The sequence below is a fragment of the Mustela erminea genome, chromosome 8, assembly GCF_009829155.1.
Source record: "Mustela erminea isolate mMusErm1 chromosome 8, mMusErm1.Pri, whole genome shotgun sequence".
Taxonomy (NCBI): Eukaryota; Metazoa; Chordata; class Mammalia; order Carnivora; family Mustelidae; genus Mustela; species Mustela erminea.
In genome coordinates this window covers 47458987-47471914 of record NC_045621.1, presented here as the reverse complement: position 1 = coordinate 47471914, position 12928 = coordinate 47458987, and the positions used below count along the sequence as shown (strand labels likewise).

The 12928-nt window shown below is 54.2% G+C and overlaps 1 pseudogene; it reads right to left on the bottom strand.

Moving 5' to 3' along the window:
- Window positions 1–8182: 8182 nt before the first annotated feature.
- Window positions 8183–12247, bottom strand: LOC116597056 (annotated as a pseudogene).
- Window positions 12248–12928: the final 681 nt, after the last annotated feature.

Here is a 12928-nt window from a genome sequence, read left to right as displayed (position 1 = left end):
TGTTTGTGTGTGGACAGTGATTGACCTACTCAGTGCTGATGCACTCCAGAAGTAGACTAGAAATCCTCCAGGGCCTGCTCAGGGGTCAGAGGATCCCCATCCAGAGAAGCAGAGGATGCCCCTCTTCCTCTGGAGCTGGGGAAAGCAGCTGCCATCCTGGGGCAGGACACGGTCCAGGCATGTGTTCTTTCTGAAGGCCCCAAGTTCAGTGGGCATCACTGTGCCTGAGAAAGTCTCTCTCAGCCCCAGAGTCAGGAGCAGTGAGGAGCTGTCTCCACTCCTGGCCCAGGATCATGACCTGAAATGATCCTGTTTTGGGGAGGATGGGTCTCCTTCAGGAGCAAGGGTGAGGACTGGCCCCTCTATCTTCCCCAGGTCCAGGATGCCTGGGACCCTGAAAGCTCTTTATTTCAGGAGTAATGAAGAGCACGTGTATTTCATCAGCTCAGCGGTGATAGAATCAATCCCCAACACTCAGGTTCTAACAGGAAAATTTCAATGTATAATTTGGGGGCAGCCACCTCCAATCTTATGTGGCTTTGGGGGACCCCAGGGAAAGTCATCCTTGCTCTCCTGCCCTCAGAGGGAGGAGCTGGCCCTGTGTCCTGGGGTCCTACTGTGTCCCATTGCTGAGGAAGACACACACACAGGGACCTGTTGTCAGGAGTGTGGTCTCCCAGGCGGCTGGCAGCTGCCAGGATTGCTTTTGGGGAAGGGATGCTCACTGGTGGTACCTCTCATCATCCCCCACTGCACTCTGCAGTCCAGGCTCTGTATCCAGCATAGGTCAATCACCAGCATCCCACACGTTCCTGACGTGAGAGTGATCGTTCAGGATCATCACACTGCACAGAGGCAGAGTGAGGCCCAGATAGAGGCAGCAAATGGCTCCAGTCACAGGGCTGGTCAGCAGAGTAGCTGGGAGGCCAGCCCTCCTGAGCCCCCATTAACCCAGCCAGAGACTCCCTGAGCCCAGAGTGAGTCCTACCCTGCTTGCCCAGCCACAAATGGGCCCCTGAGTTTGATGGTGGCCTGTTCTTCTTGGCACTGAGGGTGTTGCTGGCCAACTAGGAGAGAGTGTCCAGCTGGTGGGACAGTCTGTAGCTACAGGTCAGAGTGACACGTCTGAGCTAGCAGAAGCCAGGCTCCCAGAGCCTGCCTGGGAGTCTGGGTGCCCTAGGGCCCAGCACACAACAGGGTCTGTGTTGAACAGGGAGCCATGGCCCCCAGGGAGAGTCCACTCTGCCTTCTCCCTGCTCCTGCCCTGTATCACCTCTCCTCACTGTGGGGCTCCAGGACCTGAAACCAGGCACCATAGGGCTGATTCAGCTCCAGCTCGTAATGAGTTTGCACCCTCTGGAGCAGCTGGATTTCCTGAGACTGGAGGGGGGACTGGCTACAGACAAGGACTGGATTGGGGGAGATGCAGGGCCTCGTGGAGAGTGAAGGATGGGGCAGGGGCTGAGTCCTTGAGCCATAGCTCCCATCTAAAGAGCTGAAATCCCTGAATGCCCACGGGATCCCTCATTATGGTAACAATACCCTCACATTTGGGCATCCTGGTGGTGGGCCCCTCCTCCCCCAGCCTCCTTCCCATATCCCTGACTCAGCCAGAGCTGCATCTAGGGACAGGCTGGACCTGTCCCAGGGTCCTACCAGGAAGAAAAAGCAGAAGGAGAGGAGAGGTGAAGGGGAAGGGGCAGACTGATCTCCTTGCCCTGAGCCAGCCTCCACTGATGTCTCCAGATCCTCTGGCCCAGCCCTACACTTAGCTGGACCCTGGAAGGGCGTACCCCCCATCTCGTTGGGGCTGACCTTCACATCCCCAGATGTCTAACCCACCTGGCCTTGTACCCTGAGCCTTGCTGCCTGGGATGGGCATGGTTTTGGGGCTCAGTAGACTTTGGGGCCACAGAGCACTTGACAGTGGTGAGGGAACCTGGGTGACCGGTCAGGTACAGAGCCATGGGACTTGTACACAACCCCCACAAGGCTGGGTCATGGTATAGGTGCTGTGTCCATGTCTCCTGTGCAGGTCCTCTCAGAAGGGAAGCCTATGTGCCTGAGGCACCTGTCCTCCACCTACCCCTGGAGGAGTGGCCAATTTCAAGCATTTCCATGTCCAACCCTCAGGTACAGTTGGGAACCTTGGATCAAGAGAGTCAGGGACTGGTCCAGGACAAATGAGGAGTATAGAGTCCCAGGAGCAGGGCTGCTCTCCAGTCCTAGGCCAAACCCAACACTCCCATGAGGTTCACTTTGGGAATGAGAGCTTCTCAGATCCTTGGGGATAGCTACCCATCCCATACCATGTGGGGACATGACCTTGGGCATCCCCAGACAGGTAGAGGTATGTGTACATGAGCACGTGAGCACACACACACACACACACACACACACACACACACACACACACATCCAGCTCAGGGTCAGAAGGGGTGGACACCCTGGGAGCGAGGTGGATGACAAGGGGGAAAGAAGAAAGAGGTCAGAGACAGCTGGGCCATGGGCAGGGGCATCAGGACTCCTGGCAAGAACCCAGATCCATAGCACGGGGAGGAGAGACAACCAGGCTAATGGTCAGGGTTTCCCCAAGGGGCCCAAGGGTGTTGCCAGGGCACTGGGAGAGGACAGGGTCTGGGGTCCAGTGTATATCACCACCCTGGACTACTAGAAGTAGGAAGAGATACCCCCTCTAAGAACAGACAGAGTTAAAGCACAAAAAGCTTCAGCTTACTCTTCTGTCAATTAGGCTGTAGAGACAGAGTGTCCCTAGGGTCCCATGGGCTTGTAGAAGAGACTGTTGGCCTTGTATTTCCATCCCTGCCCCATTGTGCTCCCAGTCCTAGGAAAATGCTTTGTACTCCCTTGAGGTCCTTCTTCACAGAGGACAGTTTGAGAACTTGGGGGGCTGAGGACCTAGGTATGCAGAATATGGCAGAGCACTGGACCACTGGTCTGGAGACCATGGTCAGGACCCTCCTTGTTGCAGCCTCAGGGTCCCCATTTGGAAGAGGTTCCTGAGTCAGTGCTCTGGCCAGAGTGGGAGGCCTTAGAAGAGAACAAAGCACCCAGGACAGGAGAGGGAAATGGGAACAAGGGAGACTTCTGAGGTTTCTCACATCATCCCCAGAGCCCACAGATCCTGCTCCTGGGAGACACACAGACAGAGACAGAGACAGAAATAGAGACAGAGATTGAAAATAGGAGAAAACCCCCTACACTGCTTTCTCTCTCTGTTCTTTTACCTGTTCTGGATGTTTCTGTATGTAGAATCACACAATAGGTGCCTTTGTGTCTGCACACCTATTTTCAAAGGGCACTCATTTTTTTCTGTGTTTATTTGACATAGAATTTCCCTTATTTGATATTGAAATGTCTGATGAATTAAAGGTGAGATGTATCATAGAGGCCCCTTTAGGAATTATGGGCACAATCTCGGGGCTAGACCCCTGGTCCTCTGGGACAGAGGACCTGTCCCCAGAGCCTGACCCCATACAGGACACAGTTGGTTCCTCCTGTGGCCCTCACAGAAACCAGGGAAATGCAAAAAGCTGGAAGACACACCACAACGGGCAAAAACATTGCTCACAACCCAAGGCCTGAGAAAGGTTTCCCATGGTTCTGCTCCAAACCATGCAGTCACCAGGTTCCACAGGGACAGAGACCAAATGCATGCAAGTCCAAGGGGAAGGATAGGCATGCAGAGAGTATGTGTCAGAGATGAAGGAACTCCTGGAGAAGGAATCTGGAAACCCTATGGAGGCACCCTCACACTGGCAGGTATCTGGTCTGGGGACCAGCAGCCCTGGGAAGAACGTAAAGAAGCAGAAGTTCCCTGTAGGTCCCCTGCAGAGAAGGGTGATGGGCAACCCTGTCCAGGAGAACAGTGAGCAGCACCCAACCCAGGCTGCAGAAACACCCGTCACCTAGCAGTGCATGTCCTCGGACATACCCCCGGAAACTCTGGCTCAGTTTTTCACAGATGTATTTTCGGGAGTGTTCAGCATAGTGGTGGTGGTGGAGAGAGCAGAAAATGGAACATTAATGCCCAAGGAGATGGGTGGGATCCATGGTCCCAGTCCTCATGATAGAATGTCCTGTGGCTATCACAATGTCGTCTGGCGCACAGGATCTGGGAAGCCCTTCCTGAGACCCACTCTGCCACCCTGCTCCTAGGAACACTCAGAATTGTTTGAGGGGGAGGTCAAAAGGATCCAGGGTGACAGAAGAAGGAAGGTCAGCACTGGGAGGACAGCTGGACATGCCCTGAGCCACCATCCAGGGCCTGGGCTGTGATGTCTTGGACCTCACCCCAAATAATGGCTCCTGATGTACGGACCAGCTTCTGTGGCTTCACTCCCTGCCACCCCCGCCCCCCCCCCCGCTTCCCCTTGACCCGTCCCTCCCCTCCCCAGCTCCATCCTCCTCCCTCCCTCCCATCCCCCTCTTTCCTTCCCCTCACTAGCTCCCTCCTATCCTCCCTTCCTCCCCGCTATCCTCCCTCCCACCCTCCCTCCCATCCTTCTGCCTTTTGTCCCTCCCCCTCCCTCACTCTCATCCTTCCTCCTTACTCTCATCCTCCCTTCCTCCCCATACCCCTCCCATCCTCCTTCTCTCCCATCCTCCCTCATGCCCTCCCTCATCCAGCAGAGTATCTGGGGTCCCTGCTCTGTACTGAGCACTGGGGCTTCATCCTTGAACACCCTCCAACCTGTGCGGTCATGTCCACTGTGGGAGGTAACAATGGGGTAGTCCTCAGGGCTAGCAGCGATGATGAGCTCTGGGATCTGCTCCTGAAAGCACAGGCCAGTTGCACAAAGAAAAGAATGGAGAGACCCATGCTTAGCACTTTCTCTACAAACACCGAGTCCTGAAAAGTCACAAAGAGTAAGTATATCCTAGACTTCATGCAATATGTGTTATTTTTTTTAATATTTTATTTATTTACTTGATAGACAGAAATCATAAGCAGGCAGAGAGGCAGGCGGGGGGGCAGGAGGGAGGGTGGCGTGGAAGAAGACTCCCTGCTGAGCGGACAGCCTGATGCAGGGCTCAATCCCAGGACCCTGAGATCATGACCTGAGCTGAAGGCAGAGGCTTAACCCACTGAGCCACCCAGGTGCACTCATGCAATGTGTGTTCTAATGGCCCATACGCACTGGTTCCTAGTACCAACAAAGAGTAAATCATCCAGTGTTGACTGGAGCTTTGTGACGCAACTTTTCTGACTAAATGATAGCATTTCAGCCAACATCAGGGGCCTCTGAGTTTTCCCAAGGGTCTCTGTGATCCTCTGACTCTTTCATCCGCCTTCTCAGGAAGTTCCGTCCTGTCATCTTCCTTGTGTCCTGCCTCTTCTGGGATCCTTCTGTGGCCTCCCTCACACCCGCCATGGCCTCCCTCTTCCCCCACCCCGGACACTCCATGTCCCTTGGCCTGGTGCCTGCATCCTGTGCTGGGTGCTGTAAGCCCAGTGCTTTGTGCAAGGTCTGTGTGCTTCCTCTGGGGTCGCAGAGCATCTCCCTTGCAGTGGCCTGCATCTTCCTGCACTGGGTCTCCTCTGACAAGTCTGTGAGGCCAGCCTGTGCCCATGTCATAGGCATGGATGCCCAAGTCCAGAAGGTCCAGATGACCTGCTCCCAGTCCCAGCATGTGGAACATGGGCCAAGGATGGTCCTTGAGCAGAGGAGGACTTGGGCCCAGAGAGACTGAGGGAGGACATGACACAGCGAGCCCACAGGAGGAGAGTGAGCACCGGGTCTCATGCTCAAGCCTGCTGGGAGACCACGTCCCACCTGCACCAGGTTTGTCCCCAGGGCTGGAGACTGTCAGCGTATCCACACTCCCAGGGCTGGTAGTGACTGGCAGGGGAGAGGCACAGCTAGTGCAGGAGAGGCCTTCCACAGAGAGGAGAGGGCAGGCACTCCCCCAGCAGCAGGTGCACTGGAGCAAGCTGAGGGGGCATCAGGGGACAGTAGTGTCTGCAGCTGGGGTCTCCATATAGGCCCCCTCCTCAGGCTCAGCACAAGCTTGTATAGATGGCCTTTGTCTCCCAAATACAAAGTCTGGCCCAGAACCTCCCCTCAAGCCCCTACTCGCAATCTTTTGTGCTTAGCTCAAGTGACAAGAAAGGACCAATAGTTTAGGTGGTTGTTGGGTGCACAGAGACATGTGTTTTTCTGGCAAATGCTATAACATTGCTGGCATTTTAGGGATCTCAGGGTTCTGATCCAAAAATGGTAGGATGCCAGGGACCCCAGACAGCTTTCTGGAAACCTGCCTCTGTGCCTTGCAGCCCTTCCATCTTACCAGCTCTGCTCAGAATCCCTACAGGTCACAGACCCACAGTCTTGGGTCCTCAGACGGCCCATACGATGTGCCTTCAAAAAGCAAACCAGGTGGGGCAGCAGGACACACCAAGGATTCGAGCAATTCCCCCTCCCAGAATGTGAGGGTACCACTGGATGAGCTGTCTGAAAACAGCCAGGTTAAGATTTCAGGAAGACACCAGAAGCATAGGAGTAATTGAGGAGCATCTGAAGGTCAGGTAGGGACAGTCAGATCGTCCAGGCCCTTCTTCCCTAAAGTTCCTCATCACTCAGCCTTTCTTCCAGTGATTCTGCTTGGTTTCTATTTGCCTTAACTGGTATCCATTGCCATAGGCAGCAAAGACTCACATATGCCTTTAAATGCTTTGGTCATTGAATGCTCTGCAGTAGCCACCTCACTACTGGTAACAAGTACTGATTTGGTAACAAGCAAGAAGTCACAAGGACTCCAAGGGTAGGGACTTGGCATTTTCCTCACCTGAGATGGGGACACTTGTGGGAGGAGTGGGTGGCTAGCTGGTGGGGGGTCCAGGCACCTGACACGGACAGATGGGGTAGGTGAGGCCCAACACCCCTGGGGTATGTTCCTGGCATCTGGAACTGAACAAGTCTTCAAAGCTGCAGAGTGGTTGGGGTCATCTTCGGGCTGAGGAGGAAGATGAGAGGGGCAGAGGGGACCGAGGAGGCTCAGCTTAGACAGGAGAACAGTGAGCCAATCCTTTGGGGGGAAAAGTGGGTCAGTTACAGGCTCATGGGGACATACCTTAAGGCCACTGTGCTATGTGAAATAAACCAGTTCCTAAAGGACTGATACTGGAGGACCCCACTTGTGAGGGACAGAGAACACTCTGATTCACAGAGGTGGAAGGAGCTGCTGGGTGCCAGGGCTGGGGAGAATGAGGGGTTAGGGTCTCATGGGTAGAAGTTCAGTTTGGGATGATGAAGAGGTTGTGGTGATGGATGGAGGTAACAGGTGCAGAAAAGTGAACTTACTGCCACTGAATTTATACTTCAACTTGCTTCAAAGTACCAGTTGTATGTCTAGTATACCACAATCGGAAAGTAGAGTCAAGAGGTCAGGGCCATTGTGAGGCCGGAGAGGGCCCTGGAGCAGGGATCCTGTATCTTAGTTCTCTCTCTCATATTCTGCCTCTTGATGGGTGACTGAGCTCACAGCAGGCATTCAGTGAATGCTTGCTAAGACACAGTGCAGGCAGATGAGGTCACAAGTGCAAACCCACCAGTGGGCACTGAGGAATCCCAGCAGGATGCGCATCCAGATGGAGCCAGTGCTCACATCTCACAAACACCAGCACAGAAATAGCCATATTAAAACCAAAGCAGGAACTGTATATGACCCAGAGGGCTCCATGCTCCTGGAAGCCGAGCTAGTGGCCACAGCCAAGGCCTCTGGCAGTCAGGGGACTGGGGGTCTGACAGGTGGCTCAGCACACTCCTGACCCTAAAGGCCCATGGCTGCAGTGAGGTGCAGGGATTGGGAGGGAAGACCGAGTCAGGGCCCATCCCAGCCTCACCAAGCTTTGTCTATTTAGAAACAGGGAGATAAACTTTTTCCTCAACTGTTCTTTTTAAAGATGATTGCTCAGCATTGACACAGAAAAACAGCTGACATAAAACTGGAGCCTTTCACAGCTGCAAATGACCCAGAAATTATCAAAATGTAGGGACCACAGAAAGAGTACCTTGTGCCCCCAGGCAGGCCTCCTGTGTGTGGGTGTGGCTGGGGGCCCTGGACATCAGGGCTTTACAGTCTCCTCAAGAGGACAGAAGAAGGAACCTGCTCTGATGGCTCCACTGGTAGTACACCCTCATGGAAACAGGGCAGTCCCTCACATGTTCCTGGTGTCCTGGTGATTCTTGGGCATAGCCACAAATCTCAGCTTCTTCATGACAGGGGTGGGGTGGGGGTTGTGGGTAGCCCCGCCCCTGCAGGTCCCACAGGTCCTCTAGTAATAACATCTTGGCAAGGTTGTGGTCCAGCACGTACCTGCTCAGATGGCTCTCATTGTGCCACACGGCCTCCATCCCATTGGCCAGGTCAACCCCCATTGCATGGTGACAGGCCAGGGTCAGTCAGTGAACCTTCAGCACTAATACCCCAAAAAAGGCCCCCATGTAGTAAATGTTACCCTGATTCCTGGGGGTGAGGGCCTGGGACTGTGGTTGGCACTTGTAGCTGAAGTCCTCACAGACCACCTGGTAGAAACTGGGGTACAGGGTGCCAAAGAGGGGTACAGGATTTCCATACCCATGTGGTCATGGAACTTCAGGTCTACCTCCGCATACCAAGTTGTCCACCTTGCAGAGGAAGTATTGCTTGCAAAAGCAGCTGACCATTGCCATGTGTTGCATGGATACATCCTGCCAGTGTGGGGCACTGAGGATCTCAAGGGCAACAACTTCTGGCCCTTCCAGAGGTACATGGGAGGGTACATGGGGCCCAGCAGGTAGTTGGTCTGTGAAGACATAGTAGGAGACCTTGTGTCCCACCAGAAGGACAACCACCCTCTGGCCCTCCCAGAGGGGTACATGGGGCCTGGCAGCCAGTTGGTCAGTGAAGATGCAGTAGGTGACTCTGTGTCCCATCATGAAGAGCTTCTCTGCCGTCTGCAGGAACAGCTCCAGGAAGACCATGTAGCTACAGGGACAGGGGTCAGGGTGTGAGGAGGGTCATGCCAGAGGCTGGCAGCAGGACCCCAGAGCTGGGGGCTGTGAACGTGTGTACCTTCTTCAGTGGGGCAGGCTCTAGGCTGCTTTAAGCAACAGTTTCTGTGCCTGACAGACTGGGTAGAACCAGTAGGGCCAACTACCTGCCCCACTTTGCTTTGAGTGGGCTGTTGCTGACCCCACAGAGCCTTCTCTACCTCCCATAGGGTCTTCCCTTAAAGGTTACAGGGCATCCTGCTAACAAGGTCCTCAGTGAACCACCGGTATTCCTAGGAGGGGTCACCCTCAGACTTCCCCAGATCATGTCCGGCCCGGGGGCAGGGAAGGGGAAAGAGGACCCCTGGAAGAAGAGGGGGCTTGCTTAGGCCCCAGCCTTGAATCCAAGGGGATAAGCCTCTGGGTTCAGGCCTACATCTCCCCAGTCTCAAGAAGTTAGGGGTCTTGTCCAATTACCTCACATGGTTGGTCTCCCTCTGAGGTGAGTACCTGCTCCCCACCATAGGGAAAGAAGCTCCCCCATCATCAGGTAAGTGTGCTGAGTCCCTCTGAAACTGACTTTTTGTGCACACACTAAGGCTATGCCTGCTCCGTCACTGGCAGGTTAGTAAATCACTCACACAGAGAAGGTGGGCACTACATTTAAGTAGGGTACAAGCACATACACAACCAGCAGGCATAAGTCAGGTCATTAGGGGGCAAATTGAGGCCCAGCCAATGGGGAAACATGCCAGACATAAAGAAGGGGGAGTGAAGAGTGATCCTGGCAGAGGGCACAGTAAATATAAAGACTTGGCATCAAGCTTGAGGCACACATGGGACAACCACACTGCTGGGTGGACCACAGTGGGCAGGCCTCCCTGGAGAGGATGGGCAGGAGGGAGCAGACCACAGGGAGACCAAAGTTTATGTTCTGAAAATATCACTCTGGTTACTGGTGGAGAATGGGCTCTGTGCAGCAGAGGTCAGGGAGACCCTAACCCTAACCTCTAACCTAATCCTAACCCTAACCTCCTCCTAACCACTAATACCAACCCCAATGAAATCGTCACAAAATCAGCAAAATACATTCCTATACCTTTCTTAAAATAAGTGTAAGAAGACTGATCAGAAAAATTGCAAAAACAAGAGCTCTTAAATACATTGTGCACCATAAGCACGTTTCTCTTCACAAACACCTCAAACACTGTTCAATAGAGTGAAACTAAGGAATGTTATCATCCACCACAATAAATTTTCAAGTAAAAACAAATGGTCATATTGATGCAGAAGAGGTTCTAACCAAAACCCAATGTCCGTTGCTAATATAAACACTCATGAAAGCAGGAATAAGGGGTAATTTTTTTAATCTCTGGCAAACACCATGCTCAAGTCTGAAGATTGCCAGCTCTACTCTGAAATCAGGAAAAGGACAGGATGCTGGTTTTCACAGAAGGACAGACACTGTATGATTTCACTTGTATGAGGTGTCCAAAGACACAAGCTTGGATGTGGCTACAGGGGCCAAGAGGAAGGGGAAAGGGGGAGCTAGTGTTTCATGCATATAGAACGAAAAGGGAAAGAACGAAAAAGGTCTGGAGAATGATGTACAGTCATGGGAACTTAGCTAAGGCTGGAGAATTGTGTACCTGAAATATTTGAAATGGTCAATGTTATTGTGTTTAGTCACCATGAAAAAATGAAAGGCTGTTACCTGTCACAGCGTGGACACTGAAAACAGCCCAAGTGACAAATCATATGGAAATACGACTGGAGCCCTCTGTGCTCCTTAAATCCATAAGCATTGTGCAAATAAGGGAAAGTCTTGGGAGCAGTTCCAGAAAAAGAAAACTGGACCAGAATGGAGAAGACATCTCAGACAGTGTGGCAGGGGGCGACAGCTGAAGTGGGCCTGTGGTCTGGCTTCAAATGTGGAAGACGTAATAATTTCCTCACTTGGGGTTATGTGGTGGTTCCGCCAGACAGTGTCCTTGTTTGGGGTGAAACACACTGAAGTAGCCTGTGTGAAGTGGCAAACGTGGTAAGGAAGTGACAGCTGGGGGGTCTGCGTGTGGAGATAAAACGCATTTCTGCTTCTGTGACAAGTTATTGCAGATCTGAAATCACCGCAGAGGCGATGGCTCTTCAAACGAACATGCGGGCACCACGTCCAGAAGCAGAGACGAGGTCAGACTTTGGAATGGAGGTGGAGCCCTCCCGGATCCAGGTCACCCACCGTGGACAGGCCACTCGCCCTTGCAGGAGGTCACACATTAGCAAGAGACTCATGGGAGGATTAATCGGCCTCGCCTCGGTCGCAGCAGAAGCAGTGGGATTCGGAATCCCAGGTTCCCACAGTGCCCCCCACAACCTGGTTAGAACTGTGAGGAAGCAGGACAGGAAGCCTCAGTAAAGCCGACTGGGGACACCGGAGGGGCGGCGGGAAGGGGGCGCCTGGTGCTCAGGGCGCATTACAGACCCCACATTAGAGACTCACTCGCTCCAGGCCCCGCAGAGGAAGCTGGGGTTCGTCTCCTACAGGACATCACCATCCCGGCAGCTGGACCAGTGAGAATCCTCTGTCACCCCAGCCCCTGCCTTTTTCCATGAACTTTCCTTCCAAGCAGCCCTCCCAGCTTCCCCCACCTTGTCCATGACCTGCTGAGCAGAGGACAGGCCTGTCCTCCAACAGCCATGTGACACTGATGACAGACACGGAGGGAGACGCATGGAGATGGGGAGACACTCTGGGCTCAGGGAAGGACTGGCACCGGGAAAACACTTACTGTCCCCGCAGCTGCCAGCAGAGTCCGTGCTGTCACTCCGGAACTTCCAGACTCCGGACCAGCCCTGCAGCGGGTGTGGAGGTGGGAAGGACCCCGCAGGGCTGAGGCGGGGGGAGCACGAGCATGGAGGCCGGCGGCTGCTCCCCGACTGCACACCCTCTGAGGAGCCCCAGGAACTGAGTCCGCTGGCGCAGGGACACAGCTGGGGATCGGGGAGCATCTGAGCCCAGAAAGGGGGGACCACAGCCCCACGCACAGCCCCGCACACAGCCCCGTGGGAGGCCACAGGTACCGCACACAAAGCCACGGAAGCCCAGTGTCTACACAGCGCGCTCTTCCTCCCCTGGGCCCTGCGAGCACGCACCCCCTCAGCAGTCCGCGATCCAGCGGCTTCTGCTCACCTTCTTCTCGCGCCAGGGGTCCTGAGGAGGCCGGGCCTCCTGTAGGGTGCACGCGGCCCCACATCCTGCACAGCGGGTCCTGTCAGCATGGACAGCGCCCCACGTCCTCCACAGTAGGTCCTGTCAGCGTGTGTGTGGACCCATGTCCTCCCGAAGTCTCCAGAGCGGGTCCTGAGGAGGCCGGGCTCCTGACTGTGGAGGAGGTCCCACATCCTCCCTAAGCCTGGGCCTCAGCACAAGAGGGTCCTGAGGCCTTGGAATACCTGTCAGCGCGCCAGAGAAAGCGGCCTTAGCGCGCATGCACAGCAAGGGTTGCGGAGTGGGACTCGGGCGCCCCCTGGGGGCTGTGGGAGCGGTGCAGAACGCGGTGCGCTCAGTTCAGGGGAGGCACCTGTCCCTTCTGGGGTCCTACTGAATCCATTACATTTTGGAAATTCAAACTGAAACGGAGTCCAATTATCCCCTGACTTCTCCAGAAGTAGAAACAATTAATTAGAAACCGTACAGAGTTAAGTGAAATGAAGGCACAAGCTTTATAACTTACACCAAAAGTCATTTACAATTATAGATAAATTTGGAGCGCCTGAGTAGCTCAGTGGGTTAAGCGTCTGCCTTTGGCTCAGGTCATGATCCCAGGGTCCTGGAATTGAGCCCCACATGCGGCTCCCTGCTCAGCGGGGAGCCTGCTTCCCTCTCTCTCTCTGCCTGCTGCTGTGCCTACTTGTGCTCTCTCTCTCTGTCAAAT